General features: G+C 38.7%; 1 pseudogene across 1 annotated transcript in view; it reads left to right on the top strand.

Annotated features, from left to right (window-relative positions):
* The window catches only part of LOC308415043 (ras GTPase-activating protein-binding protein 1-like), a 48,663-nt pseudogene extending 25,324 nt beyond the window's left edge, over positions 1-23,339 (top strand). Inside the window, exon 2 of the transcript in view lies at positions 23,264-23,339. The product of the transcript in view is annotated as a ras GTPase-activating protein-binding protein 1-like (transcript). The remainder of the gene's footprint in view (positions 1-23,263) is intronic.
* The last annotated feature ends 3,965 nt before the right edge of the window (positions 23,340-27,304 follow it).

The raw sequence follows: 27,304 nt of genomic DNA, 5'->3' as shown, positions 1-27,304 counted from the left end.
GGATCCCAGACATTGAATGGTTAGAGTTTGATTTCACTTTTGACTGTTCCCTTATATTTTTCCCTCTTGAAAGAACTGGAGCCCACATTTAAGAGACTTTGAATTGAAAAAAAAAGAGTTTGAATTTTCAATATTTAAAGGGATTAAAATTTTAATATGTAAGATTTTGTAAAGACAGTGAGACTCTTAAGGTTATTTAGATTTTGGGATGAATAAGAAAGTTAGGGTTGACTCTGGAAATCAGTCTGGTGATTCCTCAGAAAATTGAACATAGTACTACCTGAAGATCCAGCTATTCCACTTCTGGGCATATACCCCAGAGACACTCCAATATACAACAAAGATACATGCACCACAATGTTCATAGCAGCTCTATTTATAATAGCCAGAAGCTGGAAAGAACCCAGATGTCCTTCAGTAGATGAATGGATACAAAAATTGTGGTACATTTACACAATGGAATACTACTCAGCCATCAGAAACAATGACTTAACCAAATTCTTAAGAAAATGGTTGCATCTAGAGAATATTATCCTGAGTGAGATAACCAAGTCACAAACCACAGACATAATATGCAGTCACTGATAGTGGGATGCTAACCCCAGAGGCTCGGACTGCCCCAGAAACAACTCACAGACTGTGTGAAGTTCAAGAAAAAAAGAAAACAAAACCAAAAAAAAGTCATGTTCAATCCTTACACACCAAGAAAATGTTGACTAATTCTGGGTTACACCCTGTTTTACATGTACTTTTTGCTCATTGTAACTAGTAAGACCTTAATGCAGAGTATCAAACCTTAAAAAAAAAGAAAAAAAAAGCCAAGCACTGACACAATTGTATTTGTATACATTTATGCAAAAATGTTTAAATTTTTTTCTTTTATCTTTGTTTTTCAAAATAAAGTTTTAAAAAAAGAAAATAAGGGTTGAGGATTAATAGTTATATGTTTGAGTGTCAAGTTGACAAGAGGTCAATTGTACTGGCTGGTTTTGTGTCAACTTGACACAAGCTGGAGTTATCACAGAGAAAGGAGCCTCAGTTGAGGAAATGCCTCCATGAGATCCAGCTGTAAGGCATTTTCTCAACTAGTGATCAAGGGGGGAGGTCCCAGTCCATTGTGGGTGGTGCCATCCCTGGGCTGGTAGTCCTGGGTTCTATAAGAAAGCAGACTGAGTAAGCCAAGGGAAGCAAGCCAGTAAGTAATATCCCTCTATGGCCTCTGCATCAGCTCCTGCTTCTTGACCTGCTTGAGTTCCAGTCCTGACTCCCTTTGGTGATAAATAGCAGTGTGGAAGTGTAAGCTGAATATATCCTTTCATTCCAAACTTGCTTCTTGTTCGTGATGTTTTGTGCAGGAATAGAAAACAGAAGACAACAGGAATTTGAGCAGGGCAGGAACCTGGAGGCAGTAATTAACTGATGCAGAGGCTATGAAGGAGTGCTTGTATGGGTTTGCTGTCCATAGATTCTCAGTCTGCTTCTTTATGTCACCAGGATCATTAGCCCCAGGTGACCCCATTCATAGTAATCTGTGCCCTCCCACATCAATCACTAATTATAAAAATACCACAGGCCAGTCTGGTGGGGGCATTTCTTGGTTATGGTTCTGTGTTCTCAAATGACTCTATCTTGTGTCAAGCTGACATAAAACTAGCCACCACACTGGCTTTTCATACTTAGCAAAGCATTCCAAAGGGTCATTATGGTTTATGGAGGTCTTTTACCTGTGTATCCCCGCCTCAATCAACACTATCCTGTGGACACCTCTACTTGGTATGTCAGGTCAAACACAAATTCTCATCTTTATGTAAATGCAGTGAAACTTGCTGTGATCCCTATCTCAGCCACTAAGCCTGATTATTAGTATAGAATTCAATGACGAGCTTCAACCTGTTCCCCAAAACACACTCAGACTCATTTAACCAAAGAAATTCTATTCTCTGAAGTAACCATCAATTTTGCCTTTATCACTGTTGCTTATTTCCTTCAGACTGGGTTATCCCACTCCCAGATTTTCTCGCCCTAATCTTCATATTTCCCCAATTAAGGAAACTCTTAGAATCTCCAATTTTTAATGAGATGAAATGAAACAATACTGAGAGTTAATTTTTTTCCCTTCTGAACAGTGAAATTGTTCCAACTTTAACCACTCAAATAGCTAAGTGCATATGTATTCCTGAATATGTGCGCACTTGACACTGTGTAGGTGTGTCTGGGAATGATAGCAACCAAATTAGGGAATCTCATCACTTGGAGTTATCCTGGCAATATTTTGTGCTTTAAAATTAGGCCTCTGATTAAAACCACAGTACAACTCTGGCTCTTTTGATTTGTAAGGTCCTTTCTCATTAGGCAAGTGTTGAGTGCTGCTATTTTCGCAGAAAACTCCAGGTTCTTCTTTATTGGTAATGAAACTTGAGCTGAGTACTTTGGTCAAGATAAAAGTCCAAAGTGACCTGATAGAATGTATGTAATTGTAAACATCTGAAAAACATAATGGGATAAATGTCAGAAAGGCCTCTCCAATCATTTTGAGCTATTTCCTTTTCACTGTTGTCAATTGCTCACTCAGGCCAGGTGGTAACCCAACTGTCCTCAAGATGAAGACGCAGAATCCACCTTCAATGTGTTAGTGCTAGTCCATAGGGAAAAAAATACGGAGCTTTCAAAGTTGTTTCTAAGCACATATTTGATAAACAAGTGTTAATTACTATAAGACAAAATATTACTTTTAAAATAAAACCACCCTGTAATTAACTCCTAAAACATTGCACAGCTTGATTAATATAGTCACTTAAATATTTACCCAATCTCAAACACTACATACAACACTGAACATCGGTACACTTAGAATCGACATTCTGGGGAGATACAGGGACACAGGCCTAGTGAGACAGTGCTCTGAGTAGCCAGGGAACAAAGAGGTCTGTACCAAGCACACGGAAAGTGTGCCCCCACCCTCATTGGTTCAGGGCAGCAGGAACCCTGCCTTAGGGTGTCTGTTTCCAGCCAGCAATGTGTACGTGCAGAACAGGTGCTCAGGCCATCTGCCACCAGGAACAGCAGAGATCCAGGGACACAGGCCTGGTGAGACAGTGTTCCGAGTAGCTGGGGAGCAGAGAGGTCTGTGTGGAACACTCAGAACGTGCTCCTCCTCCCCCCCCCATTGATTCAGGGGAGGAGGAACGCTGCCTTAGGGTGTCTGTTTCCACACTGCTGCCCATTCGAGCAGAACAGGTGCTGAGGCAATCTACCACCAGGAACAGCGAAGATGGAGGGACACAGGCCAGGTACAAGAGAGAGACGAGAAACAATCACTGACAAGACCACATATAATCACAGACAAGATGGCAAAAGGAAAGTGAAAGAAAGTACCCCAGAGAAACCAAGAGAACCTGGCAACACCAGAACCCAGCTTTCCCATCACAGCAAACAACAGAATGCCAAACATTCCAGAAAAAGAAGACTCACACCAGAAATCATACCTCAAGATGATGATAGAGAGCCTTAAACAAGAATGGGAGAAAAAAGAAATAGAAACTTTTAAAGAGGGAACTAGAAAAAAATTCAAAGAACTCAGAGAACTAGAAGAAAACAGAACCAAAGAGATGAAGAAATTGAAGAAGGAATTTAAAATCGAAATGGAAACAATAAATAAAAAAAAACACTAAAAGAGACAACCCAGAAGGTAGAAAAACTAAAAAAGAAATCAGGAGTCACAGATGCAAGCATCTCCAATAGACTACAAGAGATGGAAGAGAGAATCTCGGGGGCCGAAGACAACATTGAAAAGATAGACAAAACAGTCAGAGAAGATGCAAAAACCAAAAAGCTCCTAACCCAAAATGTCCAGGAGATCCAGGACACAATGAGAAGAGCAAACCTAAGGATAATAGGAATAGAAGAGGGCTAAGAATATCAACTAACAGGTAAAGTAAATATCTTCAACAAAATTGTAGAAGAAAACTTCCCTACCCTTAAGAATGAGATGACCACAAGCATAAAAGAAGCCTACAGAACTCCAAATAGGTTGGACCAGAAAAGACATTCCTCCCAACACATAAGAGTCAAAACACCAAGTGCCCAAAGCAAAGAAAGAATACTAAAAGCAGTAAGAGAAAAAGTCATGTAACATATAAAGGCAGACCACTCAGAATCACACCCGATATCTCAACAGAGACTATGAAAGCTAGAAGATCCTGGACAGATATCATGCAGACCCTAAGAGAACACAAGTGTCAGCCCAAGCTGCTATACCCAGCAAACTCTCAATCACCATAGATAGATAAACCAAGATATTCAGAGACAAAACTAATTTTACACAATATCTGACCAAAACCCAGCACTATAACGAATTATAGGTGGAAAACTCAATCCAAGGAGGGGAACTACATCCTAATAAAAACAAGAAAATACCTAAGCAAGAAAACCAAAAGAAGAAAGACACACAGGCACAATTCTACCTTCAAAAGCAAAAATAGCTGGAAACATGAAGCACTATTCCTTATTATCTGTTAACATAAATGGACTCAATTCCCCAATAAAAAGATATAGGCTATCAGACTGGGTACATAAACAAAACCCAGCATTTTGCTGCATACAGGAAACTCATCTCAGAGACAAAGACAGATACTATCTCAGAGTAAAATGTTGGGAAAAAAAACTTCCAAGCAAATGGCCCCAAGAATCAACCTGGAGTGGCCATTCTAATATCTAATAAAGTAGATTTTCAACCAAAAGTTATCAAAAAATATAAGGAAGAACACTTTGTACACATTACAGGGGAAATTTGTCAGGAGGAACTCCCAATCCTGAACATATATGTTCCAAATACAAAAGCACGGATATTCATAAATGAAATCCTACTAAAGCTCAAAAAATACATTTCACCCCACACAATAATAGTGGGAGACCTCAATACCCCACTCTCATCAATGGACATATCATAGAAACAGAAACTGAATAAGGACACAGTAAAACTAGCAGAGGTTATGAACCAATTGGAATTAATAGATATCTATAGAACATATCATCCTAAAACAAAAGAATACACCTTCTTCTCAGCACCTTATGGCACCTTCTCCAAAACTGACCATATAATTGGTCTCAAAACAAGGTTCAATAGATATAAGAAGATTCAAATATTCCCAAGCATCCTATCAGAACAACATGGTCTAAAGTTGGTCTTTAATAACAACAAAGACAACAAAAAGCCCATATAAACATGGAAAATAAACAATGCTCTATTAATCGATAGCAGGGTCAAACAAGAAATAAAGAAAGAAATTAAGGATTTTCTAGAATTGAATGAAAACAAAAACACAACATACCCAAACCGATGGGATACAATGAAAGCAGTACTGAGAGGAAAACTCATAGCTCTGAGTGCTTCCGAAAAGAAACTGGAGAGAACATACACTAGCAACCTGACAGCACAGTTGAAAGCTCTAGAACAAAGAGAAGCAGATATACCCAAGAGGAGTAGACGGCAGGAATAATCAAACTTAGGGCAGAAATAGACCAAATAGAAACAAAAAGAACCATTCAAAGAATCAACAAAACCAAGAGCTGGTTCTTTGAGAAAATTAACAAGATTGATAAACCCTTAACCAGACTAACTAGAGGGCAAAGAGAGACTATCCAAATTAACAAAATCAGAAATGAAAGTGGAGACATAATAACTGAAACAGGAAATTCAAGAAATGATCAGATCCTACTACAAAAGCCTATACTCAACAAAGCTGGAAAATCTGGAGGAAATGGATGAAATCCTAGACAGAAAACAGATACTAAAGTTAAACCAGGACCAGGTAAACCAGCTAAATAATCCCATAACACCTAAAGAAATAGAAGCAGTCATCAAAATCTTTCTAACCAAAAAAAAAAGCCCAGGTCTAGATGGGTTCAGTGCAGAATTTTATCAGACATTTATTGACAACCTAATACCAATACTCCCCAAACTATTCCACAAAATAGAATCAGATGGAACACTACCAAACTCATTTTTTGAGGCGACAATAACCCTCGTTCCTAAACCACACAAAGACCCTACAAGGAAGGAGAACTTCAGACCAATTTCATTTATGAATATTGATGCAAACATACTCAACAAAATCCTTGCAAACTGAATCCAAGTAAACATCAAAATGACCATTCACCATGATCAAGTAGGCTTCATCCCTGGGATGCAAGGATGGTTTAATATATGGAAATTCATCAATGTAATCCACCATATAAACAAGCTATAAACCCTGCAACCCACAACATCAATCTTACTGCAAGATATTCTGATGCAATAGGGGCACAAATGTATAGGAGTAACCAACAACCCTCTTAGATTTAAAGCTCATTCCATGAGATGGAACACATACAAAAGTGGCCAGAACCTAAGAAATGTGCTCTCAAGGTAAAAATTTAAAAATAAAATGACTACTAGTGACATATTGCTGTACCCATAGATCAATGGATCCCTCAACCCACATTAGGAAAAAAAAGTCTTCATGCAGTATATGGCAACTAGCACAGAGACCCCACAACTAAACAATATTCAGAGAATGAGAAACTTTAAAAGGTAGAAAAGCTCAGCAGTGAACTAATGAATTAGAACAAATGATATACTAGTTTCACCTATAAGTATGGCATACAAATATTTGTGTAGAAGGATGATTTTCATAGCATCATGTATCATAAAAAGATAAGTGAAGAAAACAACTGCCCAGTAATAGAAAAGGGATTACCATTGCTCTACAAGTTTAATGGGATAGTGTTGTTCCTTGAATGAGAATGGCCCGCATAGGCTCATAGATTTGCATACTTAGATCACAGTTGGTGATCTGTTTAACAAGGATTAGGAGGTGTGGCTTTGATGAAGGAGGTATGGCACGTGGGGGGGGGAGTAAGCTTCAAATTTTAAAAGCCCACACAATCTTCAGTTAGTACTCTATCTTTATGCTTGCAGGTCAGGATGTATCTCTGAGCTACTGCTCCAGTGTCACACCTGCACCATGCTCCCCACCATGACAATGGACTTTTACCCTATAAAACTTTAAGTCTACACTTAAACAGTCATTTTATGAGTTGTCTTGGTCATGACATTTCTTTATAGCAATAGAACAATAGTTATTAAAAATAGCCATAAACAAATATTTGATAATGCGGAAACTAATGTGGAAACTACTTAGTATACAAATTTAGGTGAAAGGCAGGTTACAAGGTAATATATTTAATATGATGACAATTATATAAAATGGATATATATGTGAGTCAGAATATAGGCGCATGTACGTGTGTGTGTGTGTGTGTGTGTGTGTGTGTGTGTCTACAGAAAGAACTAGAAGGAGAGCCCCAAAATACTAAATATTCTATCTCTGAGGATCAGAATCATTAGTGATTTTAATTTTCTTCTTTGTGATTTTCTGTACTCTCCAGAGTTTAAAACCGAACATGTGTTCATTTGTATTGGGGGGGAAATGTGCAATAAATGTTATTTTTAATTTTAAGTTCTTTGGATTTGGTTTGTTTTGTTGTTGTTGTTTTTGCTGTTGTTTTTGTCATGATTTTAAAAGTCTTCACACACTCATACTCAGAGACAGAAGCCTGGGGGCATGTATATCAGTTTTCAAAATAAAGTATTGTTCATCTTATACTTTATTTCTGGCCTCAGAAAAAAAAAAAAGAACACATTTTCTTCCCTAAACTCCACTACTCCACTTCAGTCTATCCGATTATGCCTCTACACAAGGAAACGGCAGCTTTCCATGACATTGTAAGCCTGTCTTCTCCAATCCAGCTACATTTCTTTCTCAGTCTTTCCAATAACATTTTACCCCAACCATAACATCGTAACAGCACTGATCTGCTGGGTTATGTGCAGTGCTTTCTCTTAGCACTTTGAATCTGCACTCTCATCCAGGAACATACATCCAGTTCTTTTTCAAAATTTCAAGTGTCATCTCCTTTAGGAAACGTACTCCAAATTTTAAGGCTGTCGTTGATTGTTCCAAATTAATCTATAGGCACCATTAACACTTCTTGTTTGTTGTATCTTATATTTTTTGTAATTCATATTCACAAACATAATAAACATAGTAGACTTCTTCCACACCTCCGAGACCATCCCCTCTTCTCTACTCACCTACCTTTATGTCCATTTATACAGCCTATACTCTTGGATGTGTAACTAAGAGCCACACTCTTAGAGAAAACTAACTGCTGCTCTCCCAGCAATTATCAGTTGCCATTAGTTCCTTAGCTAGGAGTAGGAGGAGTTCATACCCATATCCCTTTTCCAAGCTGGAATGTTATTTGGCTTGAGCCTGCACAGGTCTTGCACATGTTGTCTCAACTACTGGAAATTCTAATAAGCAATTTTCCTATTGTGTCCAGAAAACTCTGCTTCCTATGACTCACCATCCTATTGTTCTTACAATCTTTCTGCCCACCCACTCCCTTTTGAAATACTCTCTAATTATTGGAAACCTTGGGAGAAGAGGGCTGTGATATGATTCTTAGGGAGAAGAAGCCATGATATGGACGGCCTGTTTAGGACTGAGTATTCTACAGCCTCTTATCCTCTAATCCTTGACCAGCTGCAGAATTCAAACAACATGGACAAGTCTGGGGAGACTATACATTCCACAAAGTATGACTTTTTCTATACTTTAGTATTCTTAGAACATAGAGTGCTCAGTATTTAATGGATCCTCAAGACCTGTTTAGTAGTAAAGTTGTGAACTATGTGCCTGTACCACTCAGAAAGGAGATGTTCCTTTGAGCACAAACCCCATAACATCCACATCAGATAATTAGCTATATAATTGCTGCTCTGCAAATCTTTTAAAAAGAATCTTTCCATATGTAATATTAGCATGTCCTCTTAGTATTCTGACTAGAGAGTTTTTTGGTCCAGTGAAGGCTTGTTTTCCCAGTGTAGGGAAATTCCAAGGTGTTGATATGGGAGATGGTGGTTGGGAGAAGGAGCACCTTCATGGAAGCAAGGGGAGGGGGCATGAAAGATGAGAAAAAGGGGATAATATTTAAAATGTAAATACAGAGAATATCTAATAAAAATGATTTAAAAGTGTCTTTTTACATGACCTAAATGAAAATTAGAAAATGGTAAAAGATAAGGATTTTTTTAAGTGCAATTCATCATTCTCTGTTCTTGGTAGAAAAATAGAAAAAAATAGCAAAGAGTGAGTACAGTATTTATCTTATACAAACAGGAAACCTTGCCATTGGAGGATCTCCTGGATTAATTTTATCATTAGTAAGTACTCTGAACTTTCAGTCCATCACATCTGTCTGCAATGGGAAAGGACAGGAGTTCAGAAGTGAGCTGGAATTAAGAGATGAAGCTGGTAAATGTTGTGATGAGCAAAGCATTTCCTTATAATTATTATAATAAATACTTGTAAAATATACTTAAAGACTTTTCACATTGGAAGGAAAACAGCATGAAGTTAACACCTGGGTCTCATTAATATGCATGACAACCTGTTTCCAAGATAAACAACAGCATTCATGTAAACCATTTAATATAAAAGCCATCATACAGAGACATAGGCCATCTGATTCCTGCCGAGTTTTTAATTTAAATTTAGTCCATAATTGGGCTGTTTAAGCTGAACATAAAAAAATTAAACATTTCTGTTTACATTAATTTCAAATGGAACTGTAAGTAACATTCAGTTGTGAGATGTTGAAAGGAGCCTAAGATTCTGATTAGAGAAAAGCTTATGTCCATGGCTGACATTTAATAAACAAACTTAGAAGCACAATGTGCTGAACCTAAATACCCAGACAATCCTTTGTGAGCCAGTGAAACCATGAGTCATCTCAATGGAGTTAAACATGACAAAATCTGGCCCTGATTCACCATGTAACACATTTTTCCATCTGTAACAGACGGCCGATAGTCAGTTAGCTCAGCATTGTGTTAGTGAGGCCAATCATAGCAGTAATAGTTGTTGATTAAACAGCATGCTATTTCCCATTCTTATCCAACTCTGCTTTATAACAGAGAAGGGCTTTGTCTCTGCAAACTGTCTTTTCCCAAGTTCCCTCCTGAGATGGTTTTCAGACAGCCCCAGGGAATGCCAGAGAATAGAAGAGACGCAGCAGAAGGGAAAACATGGATGGTTCTCTCACTTATTTGCCACCTTGGGTGATATCTCCTATAGAAACTAAACAGTCCCTGCCAGTTCAGTCCCATACAGACAGGTTTACAAAGGTTCTAGCTTCCCACATATGTCCAAGACCTTCTCTGCATTCGCTGCCACTGTCCCTCCAAGTCCTGGATTTCTGAAGTTGTTATTCTGTGAATTATCTTCCCTTTCCCTTCTGGATTTCTCAATTCTCATCTCTTTTGCTAAATTCAATTCCTTTTTGCATTCAGTTCCTTCTCCTCTGAGCTAGCAATCATGGAAGACACCTGTAATCCCAAGATTCCGGAAGCTAAGGCAGAAAGACTGTGGCTTTAAGGCCACTGTGTGCTGCATGGTGAAACTGTCTCAAAAACTATCCTGTGGGGCGGCTAGGAATGTAGCTCAGTGGTAGAACATTTACAGAGGATGCAAAGGGGCCTGGATTCAATCCCCAATACCACAAAAATCCTTCCACACCAAACCTTTGAAGTGATTTTATATTTCTCCCTTTGACCAACACAAAATGTCTCCATGTAAAACACCAAACTATGGCTTTGCAACATTTCATGGAATTTTCACCATTTACCTTACAGTTCACTATTATTACCCCATTTTAAAGATGAATTAGCATAGGAAAGTTAAGTAATTAATCCAGATTCACATGGCAAATACAGAGTGATGAATGTGAACTCAGTTCTTTGCAACTATAATATTGAACCTGTAAGCAATGGTGTATTGAATTAGATCATCTCAAAGGTTTCTTACAGCTAGATGATTTCTAAAACCATTCATTTGTAAATTTACTTATCCAACAAATACTGAGCATTTGCCTTCTATTATTCCCTGGATCTGGACTCTGGTGACACATAAGCAAAGAAACCCCCCCCCAAACTCCTCTCCCCATTGATCTCTGATTTGAGTACATAGAGACAGATGACAGTAAGCCACTCAGTAAGGTATTTGGTATATTATATGACAGCAAGCACTACAGAGAACACAAAGTGCCTGTGAGCAGAAACTCCAAATTGTAATTGTAATTTAAAAAATAATACTGATCATCCTATTTGCATTTCCCCTTCTATAGACACCATATATAAAATTCTAATATAATAGGATGCTTAAAAGTCATAGTAAATAATACCTTAACTAGCTCACCATAAGAAATTCATCAGATTAACAATGTGTTTTCACTCTAGGTAGAACACCTAATACCAAATGCACGAGATCTGATGAGCCATCAGTTTTTGGTGCGCTGAACCCCCTTTCCCAAGTGCTGTGGCTCCCAACCATAGTACTTTCAGCTTACCAAAGGTCAGTAGAGTGTGCTTCAAAAACAAAATCTTCTGATAAAACAAAACAAAAGCAAAGACAAGGTGAAGAGAAGGTTCAGCTGTTTAAAGAACTTGCTATTCCTGCAGAGGACCTCAGTTCAGTTTTCAGCACCCACATCATTTCTCACAGTCAATTCTAACTGCAGTTGCATGGGATCTGGCACCCTCTTTTGGCTTCCACAGGCACCAGAAACACATGTGGTATACATACATTAATGCAGACAAAATATTCATCCATAGAAATAAAAATAAATAAATAAATTTAAAATACAAATAAATAAAAAGAAAAGCCTATTCTATTTGCTAGTTCACTGTGTACTTTAATAAAACATTATTCAAATAAGTTATGTGCATGAAAAGAGTCACTTCTAAAACGTGGTGAGTCAACTTAAAATGATATCATTTAAAAATGATATCCAATTAGTTGGAGATACAACAACTGTAAAAATTAAGAAGAAAATTATTACTTGTTACCTTGCAATTATCTTTAGGATGCCACTGGATTTTAAAGATGGTGTTGGAGAAACCAAAGACAATGCACTACAGATGTGGCTTTTACAAAAGGAGAAGGGGTGTGCTATGGAACACCAGTCAACGGATATCCTCAAAAGAAAGGTCAGCAGACTTGTAGCTGGGTCTGCATGTGAGTCCCCCAACAACCTGAGCAGAGCCTCTTCCTAAAGCTGTAGGCTGACTTTGGAATCCGTTCAGCACAGCTGCCTTGTCTTCCCTCAGTGAGAGAGGAAATGCCTAGCCTCCCAGGGACTCCTCAGCCTCTCAGAAGAGAATGAAAGGGGGATGGACAGAGGGTCTCAGTGAGAGCGGACTGGGAGGGGGCAGCACTTGGGATGTTAGTTAATTAGTTAATTAATTTTTAAAACTAGTGTGACTCATCAACGGACCTTGTCATCAGATGATTGGTTAAATGAGGCCAGAAAAGTATGTCTAAGGAGAGAGCCAAGGTCAGAATTTTGTTGACAATAAAATGTAAATTTGTTAAACTATAAAAAAAAAAGGTCATGATAAGTCCTAAAAGAATTAATGAGTAATTGAAAGTTATGTTTTCATAAAAATATATGTTTTTAAGTGACACTTTCAGATTTATTTCATTTATGCATTTATGTACACGTATGTGGTTCTGCATGTGTGGAGAGAATACTAAATCCTTTAACAGGAAAGAAATCACAGGCATTTGAAAGATGTTAGGCTTAATACATGGTGTCTTAGCTACTATTCTATTGATATGAAGAGATACCATCACCAAGGAAAAACTCCTCTTATAAAAGAAAGCATTTAATTGGGGCTGGCTTACAGATTGAGGGGGTTTGTCCGGTTTCATCATGGTGGGGAGGATGGCTGTAGTCATGGTAGCCGTAGGGCTGAGAGTTTGACATCCTGATAAGCAGGCAGCAGGCCGAGAGAGAGAGAGAGACACTGGGCATGGTACAGGTTTTTAAAACTTCAAAGTCCATCCTCAGTGACATAGTTCCTCCACCAAGGGCACACATCCTAATTCTTCCCAAGAGTTCACAAACTGGGGAATAAGCATGTGAAGGTACTATGTATGCTACTGAAGGAGAAAAGCAATCATATATGAGACTATCAGGGTCATTTTCATTAAAACCAACACACATGGGTATTGGGAGCTAAACTCCAGATCTCATGACTGTGCAAAAAGCACTTTTAACTGATGAGCTGTCTCCCCAGCCTAATAAATGTATTTTTTAAATTGGGTAGTGGTGACATATGCCTTTAATCCCAGCACTCAGGAGGCAGAAGTAGGCAGACCTTTAAGACTGACTCTAGGCCAGCTACAGGGCAGGTTACAGGACAGCCAGGGCTGTTATACAGTCTTGATTAGTCTGACTAGTCATCATTTATATTGCTTATCCTGCTATCATTTTATTAGCACACCCTTCAATTCTCTTTTAATTTTAATTTTTTTCAAAATATATATTTAGGTTATATTTTCCCACTCCCAATTCCTCCAATATGACCCTGCCCTACATACCCAACTTCATATTCTCTCTCTCTCCCTCTCCCTCTCCCCCTTCCCCCCTGCCCCCCTCTCTCTCTCTGAGGAAAATACATTTTGTGTGGCCACTATTATGTAATAGAAGAAAATAATGTCCCAAGTAGATATTAAATACTACCAAATACAACCTCAAAACCAGGAATGGGCTACATCTTTTTTGAGTTGGTCAAGGGGGTTGCATAGAACCATCTCGAAACATTGCCAGGTACTGTCAATACTATGGGTTACCCTCTACAACATGACAGTAAGAATACCCCATTGTTGAAGACACTGCATACTCAACGCAAAACAAAAAATGATCTGGTGCTCAACTTGAAGCTTTGCCTGCTACAGAGTAGCATTCATAGCACTATCTGTGCTACTGAAGGAAAGAAAAGCAATCATAAGTCTCACTCATAAACAAACTCTGTGAGTCACAACAGTAACTTGCTTGTAAAATATATCCACTGGTGCTAAAGTAGCACAAATGTTATAGGAGTAATCAACTACCTTCAGATTGGATTTAAGGCCCTACTCCTTGAGGTAGGACCCATGCCTGAAGCTGTTAATGGTGCTAAGAAGGTAGGACAAAGAGGTCATAGGCACTGGGAGAAAATCCTATCATTCTCACAGGTGTCCCTGTTTGAATAATGAATTACATAGCCACATCACAACAACAAAAGTTAAAACATGTGTTTAGCAGATGAAGTCCAGCACTGAGAGCACTGAAAAGGAAAAGTAGACATAAGGTCCTATTCATAACAAAGGTGCCGTCTGCTATTGATGCCTGCTGGAAGAGGGAAAGTCAGTTTTCTCCAGTGGAAGGACTCTGGGTACATAACAACAGTCCAGGACATGTCTAATGATCAGTAATAATTGGCCAGCAAAAATTTGACTTTGGGGTTTTCGGGGCAGAGGACTTTTTTTGTTGGTGGTGGTGGTAGTAGTAGTGGATTGGGTTGGGTTGGGTTTTGGTGTTTTTTTTTTTTTTTTTTTTTTTTGGTTTCGTTTAGAATTTTTGTCTTACTGTATTTATATTAATTTGTTTGTTTAATTTTTTAATAGAGAAAGAACATGACATCGGGCATGTGAAAAAGGACCTGGGGGGAATTGGGAAAAGGAAAGGAATACAATCAACACATTAGTTGGAGAAAGAATTGAAGAGCATGAAGGGGATAGGAATTCCAGAGGAAGACCAACAAAGTCAACTGGACCCTTGGGAGCTCTCAGTGACTGCTGAGGTTTGGTCTTTTTCTATGTATTGTAATGCTAAATACCAGCACCCAAGGACTGGTTGCCCCAGGGAGGAGAGATTACAAGTGATTATATATAACCTTGTTCCCAAATTATCCCTGATTGGTGAATAAAGATGCCTATAGCCTATGGCTTGGCAGAAGAGAGATCGGCAGAGTTTGGATTCTCTGGCTTAGATTTGTGCAGAGACCACAAGGAGAAGGAAGAAAGGGGAAATGATGCCATGGGGTAAGGGGTACCATGGAAACATAGCCATGAGACCTGACCATTGGAGTAAGAGCAGCCAAGGAGGAATATGGCTAGTCATGTCTTGGGCTTATTGGCAGAGAAATTCACATAATAGTATAGAGGGTAGATATCTGTCCAACTCTGGTGCTTTAAAGACTTAGCATAAATATAAAAGTTGTGTATCTTTTATCTGAGAACTGAATGATCAAAGGTGGTGTTAAAACTCATCATTAATATCAAAGAATTATACAGCATTGACTGATCCACCAATCAAAGAGCATACACGGGCTCTACTGAGGCTCCCAGCACATGTATACCATATGTGCAGTTCAGTTTCCATGTGCATCCCCCAGCAAATGCAGCAGGGACTGTTCCTAAAGCTGTAGACTGTGAAATCCATTCCCCAACTGGGCTGCCTTATCTGGCTTCAGTGGGAGATGATGCTCCTAACCTGCAGAGACTTGATGTACCAGGGTGAAGGATACCCATGGGCCACACCCTCTCAGAGGAGAGAGGGGACACAGAAGAGGGACTCTGGGTGGGACTGGAAGAGGGTAGCAATCAGGATGTAAAAGGAATGAATGAATGAATGAATGAATGAATGAATGAATGAGAAAAAGAAAAGTAGTTCCTTCATTTTCAGTCTGTAGTTGGAGCCAAGAGATATTAAAAATGTATTTTTGAGGTATTCATAGATGATTCTGGAGCTCAATAGAAGCACCTACCCCAGCCTCGGCCAAGGAATAACCTCTCTGAACCTATTTATTCATCTGCAAAAAGTAACAAATATCAGCAAAAGTAATAAATACATATGTTGTTTTATGTACCACCTGCCAATGTATTTAGAACATGTTTAATAAAAAAAAAACTTGTTCTTGATATATATACTGATGTCTTTTCCCACACTAATAAAAGTAACCCTATTCTAATACTGTTTCTATGAGTAAATGTTTTCAGAATGTGCAGAACACAGAACATCTTTGAAAACAATTTCTGTGACACCTGTCATTCATTTATTCATTCAAGGTTGGAGCTTGAACAAAAATTGACTTCTATCCTGACACACTTCAGGCACCACAAAGAATAAATTTTGCTTCTGTATCTTTGACAAGCTCACCGTGTCTGTGATTCATTAGTATCACAGGAATGACTGAAATATTTTGGTTTCTATCTTGATTGAAAGGAATATTGTCATCTTTCCAGTGCAAAACATTACATGCATTCTGATAGTTCCTTTCAAAAACCCTATTCTGGCTAGAATTAGCATTTCAATTAGGAACCATCAGAGGTACTCTATTTGTCTGAAACAAATATGTTTATAAACCACATAATTTTATGCTGGAGCTTTAGTGCAACTTCATCTTCAAAGACTGCACTCCAGGACTGCACCATACCCATGTCTGAACTGCTGATGACTCAGTAGGACTATTTGCACACCCCTACAGATCTTTCCTTCCCACCCAGTACTCTAAAATATAGCCAGAAGCATATAAAGATGCAAGTTAAGTATGACCCTCCACTGATTATCTCCACATAAGCATCACATTCAGGTGTCCTTACAACCACTTATGAAAGCAGGGGAGAAAGCATAGATCCTAGTTTTAGTAAAATAATGCCAAAAGACTCATTGAAAAAGAAACAAAGAACAAGTTATCCATGTTTCATCTACCACACTACAGCTTAGAGAGATGTCACTTGCCTAAGAGGATAAACAGTTAAAGTTACTAGCACAAGCCCCATCCTAGTGAAACATAATAATAGGCAGAGCCCCTCAGGCTCTGGTCCCAGGCCAATGCCCAAAGATAGGGCTTCCTCGGGCAGATAGACTTGTCTTTTGGCTACATCAGACCCTGTGGCCATATCTGTTACAACAGACTTTAAAGTCTGCCTTGGCTCCAAGAAACTAGCTCCTCCAATTCTTCCTACAAATTGAGCAGCACAGTACAGAGAAAACCTTCATCCATAACACATATAATATAAATAAAAGGCTAGATCTGAGAATTAACCATAAGAGTTTACATTAGAACTCGGGGCCAGTTATACAACAGTGAAACTATACACAAGGAAGAACCCAGAGTCCCCTACCATCCTGTCGCTGTCCGACAGAGTGGTCTAGACAGAGACCCAAAGCCTCAGTAGGGCAAACTGGAACATCAAATTCCATCCTTCCTAGTGAGCTACATCTGTATCAGGCCTCAAATAGCCCAAAATATCATAGCAGCAGAAAAACTGTAAAAACATAAGCCCTGCACTTGGACTTCAGTTGTATTGCAAGGCTGTGAATCATGTGCCCATGACTGAATGTTAAAGAACCCCTCCATTCTTGTAAGCCTATAGAATACAACATGGGGAAAGTTGTTGCCTGTTTGAGAAGCGAAGTTAAAGGAAGCATAAGCCATTGCTCTGTAACCATGTGTAGACTCCTCACGGTTAGGCCAAGTTTTAGGCAGAATCTTCTGCTATCCAAACAGTAGATCGTTCAGTGTAGATGAAACATCTAGGTCATGATAACCTAAAGTTAAGGCATTTGGAGCTACAGGAAACAGATTGTCCTTTTCAGACCGAATCTATCCTGAACAATACATTGACAACTTTTTTTTTAACAAATTTGCTCGTGAGGCATCCTCTAGTGATGAAACAGACATAACCTATGAACAAAAGATTGTAGACAAAATAGCAGCATTGACAACCCTCTTAGAAAATAAACAAGGTTAGAATTCTGGAATGACAAGCACAAAAAATAGTTTACAAGGGCTGGAATAAATGGTTAGTGAGCCCATTAATTTGTTTATGCCATCATAGACCAACAAACTTTGGAAACTTTCAGGAAACCAATGACCTCATCTAAATGTCAAAGTAAGACACCGAGAGACTGGAGAGTTTATATTAAGCATTATGTTGGACTGAAAATGATAAAAATCTTTCAATTAAAAATATTTTAAGGGGCTAAAGAAATGGCTCAGAGGTTAAGAGCACTGGTTACTCTACCAGAGATCCTGAGTTCAAATCCCAGCAACCACATGGTGGTTCACAACCAGCTATGATGAGATCTGATGCCCTCTTCTTACATGCAGGTGTACATGCAAATAGAGCATATGTATATATACATATATATAGTAATATATGTATGCATAATAATTAAAATATTTTTAAGAATTAAAAATAAAGGATTAGAGAAATATTTTAGTCAATTAAGTGACTATTCCATAAGCATGGAGACCTGAATTCAGCCCCTACACTGGGTTTTTTAAAAAGCAAATACTTGTAATTCCAGTGCCTGGGGGATCTAGACAGGTAGGCCTCTTAAGGTCACTGGACTAAGAGTCAAATACCAGAACCTATAGGGCAACTCCTACTGTCTGTAACCAACAGTTCCAGGGGATCCAACACTATCTTCTGTCCTCTGTAGGCATCAGGAATGCATGTGGTATGCAGTTAGTATATATACAGATAAAACAGCCATACACCTAAAATAAAATAAATAAGAACTATTTTGGCCTTTGGTTTTCTTTAATATGTATGTGTATGTATATTCCTAAACATATAAATAGAACTTGCTTAGTCTATCATCTTATCTACATGTATATAATAAAATATTTAAAGTAAAAAGAATATGGCTCCATTAAGCCCAGATATTGGGGATAGTCATCCAAGCCTCTCAGACTACAAATCCTTGAGACATTCCTGGCACCTTTGTGGGTACAGAATTGTGACCAGACATTCCCACGCACATATCTTGCCTTTCATAATTCCAGCCAGAGAGTTTCATTTCTTTTCCCAGGTATATGGGTTGGGCTATATAAAGAAAAAGAAAACTGCTGTTCAGTGAACAAAACAATATGCTTCACTGGAAAATGCATGTCCTTCTGAGTTTCTGCTTCTGAATGACAACTTCATCATTTACTTGTCATGCATTGAGAAAAAAAGCACCAACTCTGGGGGGGGGGGGGGCTTAAATTTAGGATAATGGGAATACTTACCTCATAGGCTTGTTGTGATTATTAAATTTTTTAAAAGAATTGAAGACATGCATAAAGCATTTTACAAGGGGGCAATACTGATGTTTCTTCATGCCTTAAAGGTTCTTTGTGAAACAAACAAACAAATGAACATTTATCAAACAACCCCTTCCTTGTAGTCCCTGTTGTGACAGACACAATACAGAGGAGATTGTTTTGCTGTTTGCATGAGATATAGCTATGTTTTTCTATTGCTTTTAGTTAAAATAAAACAAAACAAAACATTGACCTTAAAAAGATGAGGGCAGTGTTGTGTAGGGGGAAATTTGGTTTCTTTAAAAATGTAGAAATCTTTTATGTGAATATTTTTGTTTTAATCACAGGTGTTGGATATTGGGCATCTTCAGAATGTCCACTTCAGCAGACTGTGATTTGTCGTACGTTCTGGTAGGGATGTGATTTTTTTTTTCAGATGCAGATAGTTCTGCAAGTGTATGGTGTTTGAAATTCTGGGGACTCTTGAGAGGAATATAAAGTCAAGAACCCAGAAAGAAGTACAGCTACTGCTGGTGCTCCTCCTGCTGCAGGTGTTGCAGCTGCTCCCACTGCTAGTTGCTGGTTGTTGGTTGAAGATATCCTGACAACAAATGTCAAACTTGCTCCAAGGAACTCAACACCCCTAATCAGCAGGAAGCAGTCTAAAGATATTGATGCCCCTTTACCCCACTAAACTTCTTTCTTTCCTACCTAGTGTTGTAGAGTTGGAAGGCATAAAGATGGAGAAGGGTAGTAGAAATAGGAAATCAAAAATTAGCCAAAAGGCTGGCTACAGGGCTAGAAAACTGGCCCAGTAGTTAAGAGCACATACTGTTCTTGCAGAGGACCTGAGTTCAGTTCCCAGCACTCGTGTATTACAGCACACAAACACTTGAAGCTCCAACTACAAAGGACTCAATGCCCTCTTCGAGAATTCTCCAGCATTTGCATACACATGCACTCACAGTCCCATACATAGACACACAATTATAAAGTGAAGGATTTTTATTAAGGTGAGGAGGAATTATGGCCTACCTCTAAAGTTTTTCTCTCAACTCTTCTCCACATCTATATAACCAGTCACTCTCTTAGCCATTTTGAAATCAAAATAGAAATCCCACACTGACTGTCCATTTTGAGATTATAGGGTCACCTCATGAGTATTAGATCCTTTTCTTCTCAGAAAAGAAAAAAGAGATGCATATGGTATATATAGAACTCGTTTGTGGCTGGATTTTTGCTCCCTTTATATTGCCTTTCAATATTACACACACACTCCTTTATCTATGTTTGCTCATGCCAGCTTGGCATACCTACCCCTTCAAAAGATCATTCTTTTCAAATAGTGAGTGGAGTACATGCAAGCATTTCATTCTGGTCCTGCTGGCTACAGTAATGGCCATAAATTACTATTAAAACAAATGTTTAGGAGGACATTGACCACAAAATCCCACCTTCTTTTACTTATACCATTTATAACTTCATGAAAATCATCCAACTGTCTCTCTTTACAAAATTATCTAGTTTGCTTATCTTTGAATTCATATCTTTCACAACTTATAACTACCCAATTAATATATGTTCAGTATGTAATTAATAGAATTGTTTACTCCTAGACCTGACTCTTAATTCTCAATTGCCAAAATTTTTATTGTACTGAATTATTTTCTACATATACATCATGAAATTACAAAGCCATAATGCTGCCTTTTTGTATGGGCCATCCATTATTCCAGCTGACAAAGATGTGGTGATTATGCACATACACATCAGAGTTAGTCTGTAAAAATAGATTTTTCAGAAATTAATAAAAGGCTCAGTGATGTACCAAGAATGTTAATCTATCTGAATAATGATGGAAGAGGAGAAAACTTTGACCTTTCTTATATTTTTTACAACACACTAAAGCACAGTAAAAAAAAAAAATCATAAAGATCCAAACATATCGCTTAGATCTTCAACAATTTACTGTGAAATTTTTGCTTCTGTCTAAAGGGATCATCAAAATGGAATTGTCCCTGACCTTGTGGCAATCTGAGATATAACTATTTTAGTGATAGACACCTTCTTACTTGCAAATTTTAGCCTTTGGCTACTACCCTGCAGGTAGGCACACTGTCAGAATTCACAAGGACTCTGCTATCTCTTGCCTCAAATTGATCAACAGATCAAATGTCATCCCTGAGAAAAAAGAAAAGAAAAGAAATTCTAATCGAACTGCCCTAAGCTACTTGCATCCATTGGCTGTGCCTGGTGATCTCCTCAGATACACAGGACTCTGAGAAACTGCTCTCAGATGTTGCCACAGACTTAGGGCACTGATGGATATGTTTCTCAATTGCCATTATATTGAATTAGGAGACAACACATCTGAGGAATTCAAGTCTTCTTCTTTTTCGGCTTCTTCTTCGTCTTCTTCTTCTTCTTCTTCTTCTTCTTCTTCTTCTTCTTCTTCTTCTTCTTCTTCTTCTTCTTCTTCTTCTTCTTCTTCTTCTTCTTCTTCTTCTTCTTCTTCTTCTTCTTCTTCTTCGTCTTCTTCTTCTTCTTCTTCCCCCTCCTCCTTTTCCTCCTCCTTCTTCTTCTTCTTCCTCTTCCTCCTCCTCCTCCTCCTCCTCCTCCAACTCCTTCTCCTCCTCCTCCTCCTCCTCCTCCAACTCCTTCTCCTCCTCCTCCTCCTCCTCCTCCTCCTCCTCCTCCTCCTCCTTCTTCTGCTGGTGCTGCTGCTGCTTGTACCCATAGTTTTGTCAGTGTGGGCAGGAGATTGGGCTCTAGTCTGAGAGGCACTAATGGCATGAGAAGTTTAATTCTCACTTGAGAGACATACTAATACTTTGTTCGGAGGCTTTCCTACTGATAAGTCTATTCTCAGAGCAGTTGTTGCCGGATTCTACAAATCCTCTAAAATCATTCCTACAAAAGTCATCAGAGGTTTAACAATGAAAATCTTACCCACGGAAGAGAATATCAACTGTTGTACTAAACAAGACATTCTTTTCATATCAAAGCCAAAGAACTGCTTTTAAAAGAAATGAAACTGATTACGTACCTAGATGCAAAGAATGTGGTTCTTGGGTCCTTATCTGAGTGGATTGATTTCATAGCATATTTGCCTCACTGGGTAAAAGTTTTCCCTGCCAGAATTACATCCGAATGAACTCTATTCCTTACAGAAAGAAAATCAGCTCTGTGGTTAGAAATGCTCTCAAGTGAGATAAAATTACACACACTGCTTTGTTTGCTACAGATTCGATTGACAGGAAAGAGGCAATGTAAATGTTGCTCTGATGTTATCCCTTACGAAAACAGATGGAAAGCACAGCCTTGAATGCTTTGTGGAGACATCACTGAGCCCATCATTAGCCCCCACATTAAGAAAACTTAGTCGTACAAGGAACTAAGTTCTTTTTAAACCTCTAACATCAACTTCTATCTTATAATTCAAAGCCATTGTGGAATGCTTAGTTTAATTTAGTTTTTCAAGGCATAATGGAAAAGACACTGTGTTATCCATCATGAAATCCCGATCCATCTTTAGCTCAAGAGCTAAATGAGAGAATTCTACACTACCTTCATTGGATCTAGTCTGTTAGTCTCAACTTTGACTTATATCGCTACTAAAATAGCCTTTTTACTAGGGTCTGTGGTGCTATCCTTACCCTCCCATCTCATTCTGCTCCTAACACCAACACTACAGTGATCCAATGGAAATAAAAGTTACCTCAAGTCATTCTTTTACTTAAACTCCCCCCTCAAGTTCTCTACCCCACTTACAGTAAAATTCAAATTCCAACAGGAAGTAGCCAGCCTAAGACATTAACTTCTTTAGTCACAGCTTCCCAGAAGCTTTAAACTTTGAGGCCAGTATTCAGTTAAGTCCTGCCTTTAATTGTGCAGTGTTCCCACAACAATTTGTACAGTTTTGCAAAAAGACATAATCCTGTTTTATTCTTCTATCCAGACTTGCCCTTTCCTGCCTTTGCCAGCTTGTAAGTAATCATTTTCTATTTCACATTCCCCGGCATATGTCCTCAAGCATCATGTCCTCTCATGCATTTATTCATCCCTTCAAGAAGTATCCATAGATGAGCTGCTATGTTCCAGCCTTTGGTGATATGATTAAACTATGTTCTCATTCGAAGAGCTTACAGGTCACTGAAACAGAAATGAATGTTTACGGAGTGACAGAGGTGCCACGACAGAGGGATCTCAGAGATCACAGCCATGATCTCTGTGAGGTGACAGCTAGCTAATGTGCTAAAAGTTTTCCCTCACAGGTTAAAACTGTATTTTTAACAGACACCTTCTAGAGAAAAATGACTGTGCCTTGATTGAGAAGAGTGATGCTGGTGGCAGCAATTCTAACTCTGTATAAAGCTAATAGATTTAATATGTGAAAATATAGATTACATAAGAAAGCTAATAGATTTAATGTGTGAAAATATAGATTACATAAGAAAGCTAATATATTTAATATGTGAAAATATAGATTCCAGAAGAAATTTTTTAATTCACATCAGAAATGCCAGTGATAAAATTAACTATATAAATGTGTCCCTGGGAATATTGTCACACAAGAGAGTCATGGTACTCTAAGGTAGACTTGTGAGATTGTATCCTTTGTGTAAATTTGATTGATACAAATTTGGAATGCATCTTAGTCCACATGTGCATTTTCCAAAAATATCAATCAAAATGAGCAATGTTTCTGATACAATGATAGCCACATCCAATACATTTGTCATGGATTTCCAATATAATTAACCCATAAATGAAAGACTTGTTGATTCTAGCGGTATAAAAAATAAAATATTTTAGGGATATAACAAATAAAGTAAAATATCCTAGAACATAGTAAAGAAAAAAATTTTTAAAAACAAAATTATTGAAGGCTAATGTGATGGCTCAAAGATTAAGAATATTGGTTGCTCTTCCAAAGGACCAGCACTCATATGGCAACTCAAAACTTTAACTCCTGTTTGCAGGGATCCAGTGCCCTCCTCTGGCTTGTACCAATAATGCATGCACATAGTGCACAGATGTACTTGACAAGCAAATAAGTGAAATAAAAATAAATAAATATATAACACTCTTGGGCAAATATTCAAAAGATGCTTCACCATTCCACAAGGACTCTTGCTCGATTATATTCATATCAGCTTTATTCATAATAGCCAGAAACTAGAAGGAACCTATATGTCCCTCAACTGAAGAATAGATACAGAAAATGTGGTTCATGATCAATGGAACACTTTTTAGCTATTAAAAATAAATGCATCATGAATTTTTCAGACAAATGGATTGAACTAAAAAATATCATTTTGAGTGAGGTAACCCAGACACAAAAAGCCATGCATGGTGTGATGGTTTGTATATGCTTGACCCATGGAGTGTCACTATTTGGAGGTGTGGCCTTGTTGGAGTAAGTATGTCACTGTGGAAGTGGGCTTTAATACTCTCACCCCAGCTGCCTGGAAACCTGTATTCTGCTGGCAGCCTTCAGATGAAGATGTAGAACTCTCAGCTCTGTCTGCACTATGCCTGCTTGGATGATGCCATGTTCCCACCTTGATGATAATAAACTGAACCTCTGGACCTATAAGCCAGCCCCAAATGCATGCAGTCCTTATAAGAGTTGCCTTGATCATGGTGTTTTTAAAACCCTAAGACAGAAATTGGTACCAGGAGTGGGGTATTGCTGTGATTTGGTCTGACCATGTTTTTTTTGTTTGGAAAAATATGGATTTGGGGACTTTGGCTTTGGAAAGCAGTGAAACACTTAAAATGAGACTTAATAGGCAATCCTATAAGGAATGTGGAAGATTTTGTTGCTATAAGTGGTTTGAACTGTGCTACCCTGGCCCAAAAGGTCTCAGTGGAGATTTTTCAGTACCTGGCACAGAGACTGTTTTATGGTAATTTGGGGAATGTGGCTGCTTTTTGGTATTGTCCTGAGAGTCTGACTGAGGCTAAGATGAAGAAATTTAGATTAATTGCTTTGAAAAGGGAAGTCTCAAAACTGCCTGGTGTAAATTCTGTTGTGTAGTTACTAAAGTTCACTCTTATGAAGGACATTTTAATGAAAAGGAGCAAGCTGAGAAAGGTAAAATATAAAATATATGATTGGAGTATTAAAGGGGAACTCAGAAGTAAAATGGAGCTGAATTCTGTGTTCAAGTATATTAAATTGAATTAAGGGAGTAGTGACCTTAGGGCAAAATCCCACACAGCTAAACTTAGGTCCAGTGTTTAGGAAAGAGGCATAAAGACCTCTGAGTTCAAAGTCAGTCTACAGAGCAAGTTACAGGACAGCCAAGCTTAGGCAGTGAAGGAATTGGAAAACAGAAAGCTGGTGATAATATAATATAACAAGGGGGTAGGCCATGTTCAAGCCTCAGCAAGCAGCAAAACTTGGTATATTTGGCCACATGGCTCTTGCTTTAGAGTCCATAATAGAAGGGACTATTGAGGTGATTGATACTGGTTAGCTGCAGCTAAGAAATTAGTGGTGATTAAGAAGAGACCAGCATCACTGAGCTGAAATAGTCTGAGAACTGTTTTCTCAGAGAACAAAGAAGCTGTGTTCCAGAGATAGCCAAGGTTATTCCTCCTGCTGCAACTGTACTGGGTAATGTGTAAGAGTCACCCAGGTGGTGCTGGTTTTGAAGGCATGAAAGGGTCAAGAAGAGCAGCTGAGGCTTGGCCCTATGAGAGGTCATAGAAGACTACTGGTGAAGGGAAGCCTCAGTTGCAGTTGATAATCAAGGACTGGAGGGGTTGTGCAAAGGAGTTAAGACTTGGCACCATAAAAAGAACCTATGAGGTTATTGGTGAAGCCTAGTTGGAGTGGAAGATTACAGTATATTGGAGATGCCAGTACCATGGGATGATCACCAAGAAGAACAGCAGCAGGGTAGTGGATCAACCAGAGCCTAGAGTTCTACAGCGGGCGGAGCTGAAGAAGTGACACGAGCCCTTTGGAGGAGCCCAGAAGATCATATGTGGATCTCAGATAATGGAACAAGGAGCTTGAAAGCTGAAGTTGACCTGGAGACCCCGAGATGTTATAGATGTCAGAGCTGTGGGATATCTGATGTAGAAAACTGCTAACAAGGAGTGGAACCAACCTAGGAAAAGAAGCTTGTTGCAGTCAACAAAGATAAAAATGGAGTTGGAGATCTGAAGACTGCTTTGACATCAGACATGGAGATGCAGAATTTGGAGTTTGCCCAGCTGGTTTCCTGTCTTGATTCAGGGATTATAGTTAAGTGATTGGATGGATCTCAGAAGAGACTTAAAATTGTTGAAACTGCTATAGACTACAGTGACTTTAAAAGTTAGACTAAATGTACGTTTTTATTATGGTATGGCTAAATATGGACTACACTGGCTCATATGTCTGAACAAGTCTATAAGAACGAGAGAGTGGAAAGTGATGGTTTGTATATGCTTGCCCCACTGAGTGCCACTATTTGGAGGTATGGCCTTGTTGGAGTAGGTGTGTCACAGTGGATATGGACTTTAATACCCTCACTGTAGCACCTGGAAGCCAGTATTCTGCTAGCAGCCTTCAGATAAAGATGTAGGACTCTCTGCTCTGTCTATATCATGCCTTCCTGGATGCTACCATGTTCCCACCTTGATGATAATGGACTGAATCTTTGAACCTTTAAGCTAGTTTCAATTAGATGCCATCCTTGTGAAAGAGTTAAAATTTCGAGGTGGCCCCACTAACCCTGCCTTGAGAACAAGTATGTCTCAAGGCTGAGGACAAAAATCGCAGACCACCTGGTCTCGATAAGGTCTGGCTCCGTAGTCCTGTGAAAAACAAGTATGAAGGTCAGTGTGCCCCAAAACAGGATGGCCTAGTGTTGAACATGTCCAAAACAGGCAGAGTGTGCCAATTTAAATGAATCAATGAAATTGCTATGCACTTGTTGCTAACTACTATGTAATTTTCCCTATAAATATGTCCCCCTAATTGAGTTCGGGGTCGACTCCTCTACCTCCTGCGTGAGATATGTGTCGTCCCCGGAGCTCTGCTCCCCGCCCCCAGTAAACCTCTTGCCTGATTTCAGCAAGATTGGATCTCTGTGAGTTCTTGGGTTTGCGTTCTCCTGGTAATTGAATGAGGGGCTTCCCCAAATTCGGGGGTCTATCATTTGGAAGAGTTACCTTGATCGTCGTGTCTGTTTTCAGCAGTAAAACCCTAACTAAGACACATGGTATTTACTCACTTAAAAGTAGATGTTTGCTGTAAAGTACAGGATAAACATGCTACAATCCACAAACCCAAAGAATACAACTGAAGGAGTCGAACGGGTTTGCAACCCCATAGGA

Source organism: Micromys minutus (assembly GCF_963924665.1).
Source record: "Micromys minutus genome assembly, chromosome: X".
Lineage (NCBI taxonomy): Eukaryota > Metazoa > Chordata > Mammalia > Rodentia > Muridae > Micromys > Micromys minutus.
Note: the sequence above shows the minus strand (reverse complement) of the source record. Positions and strands in the feature narration are given on the sequence as shown.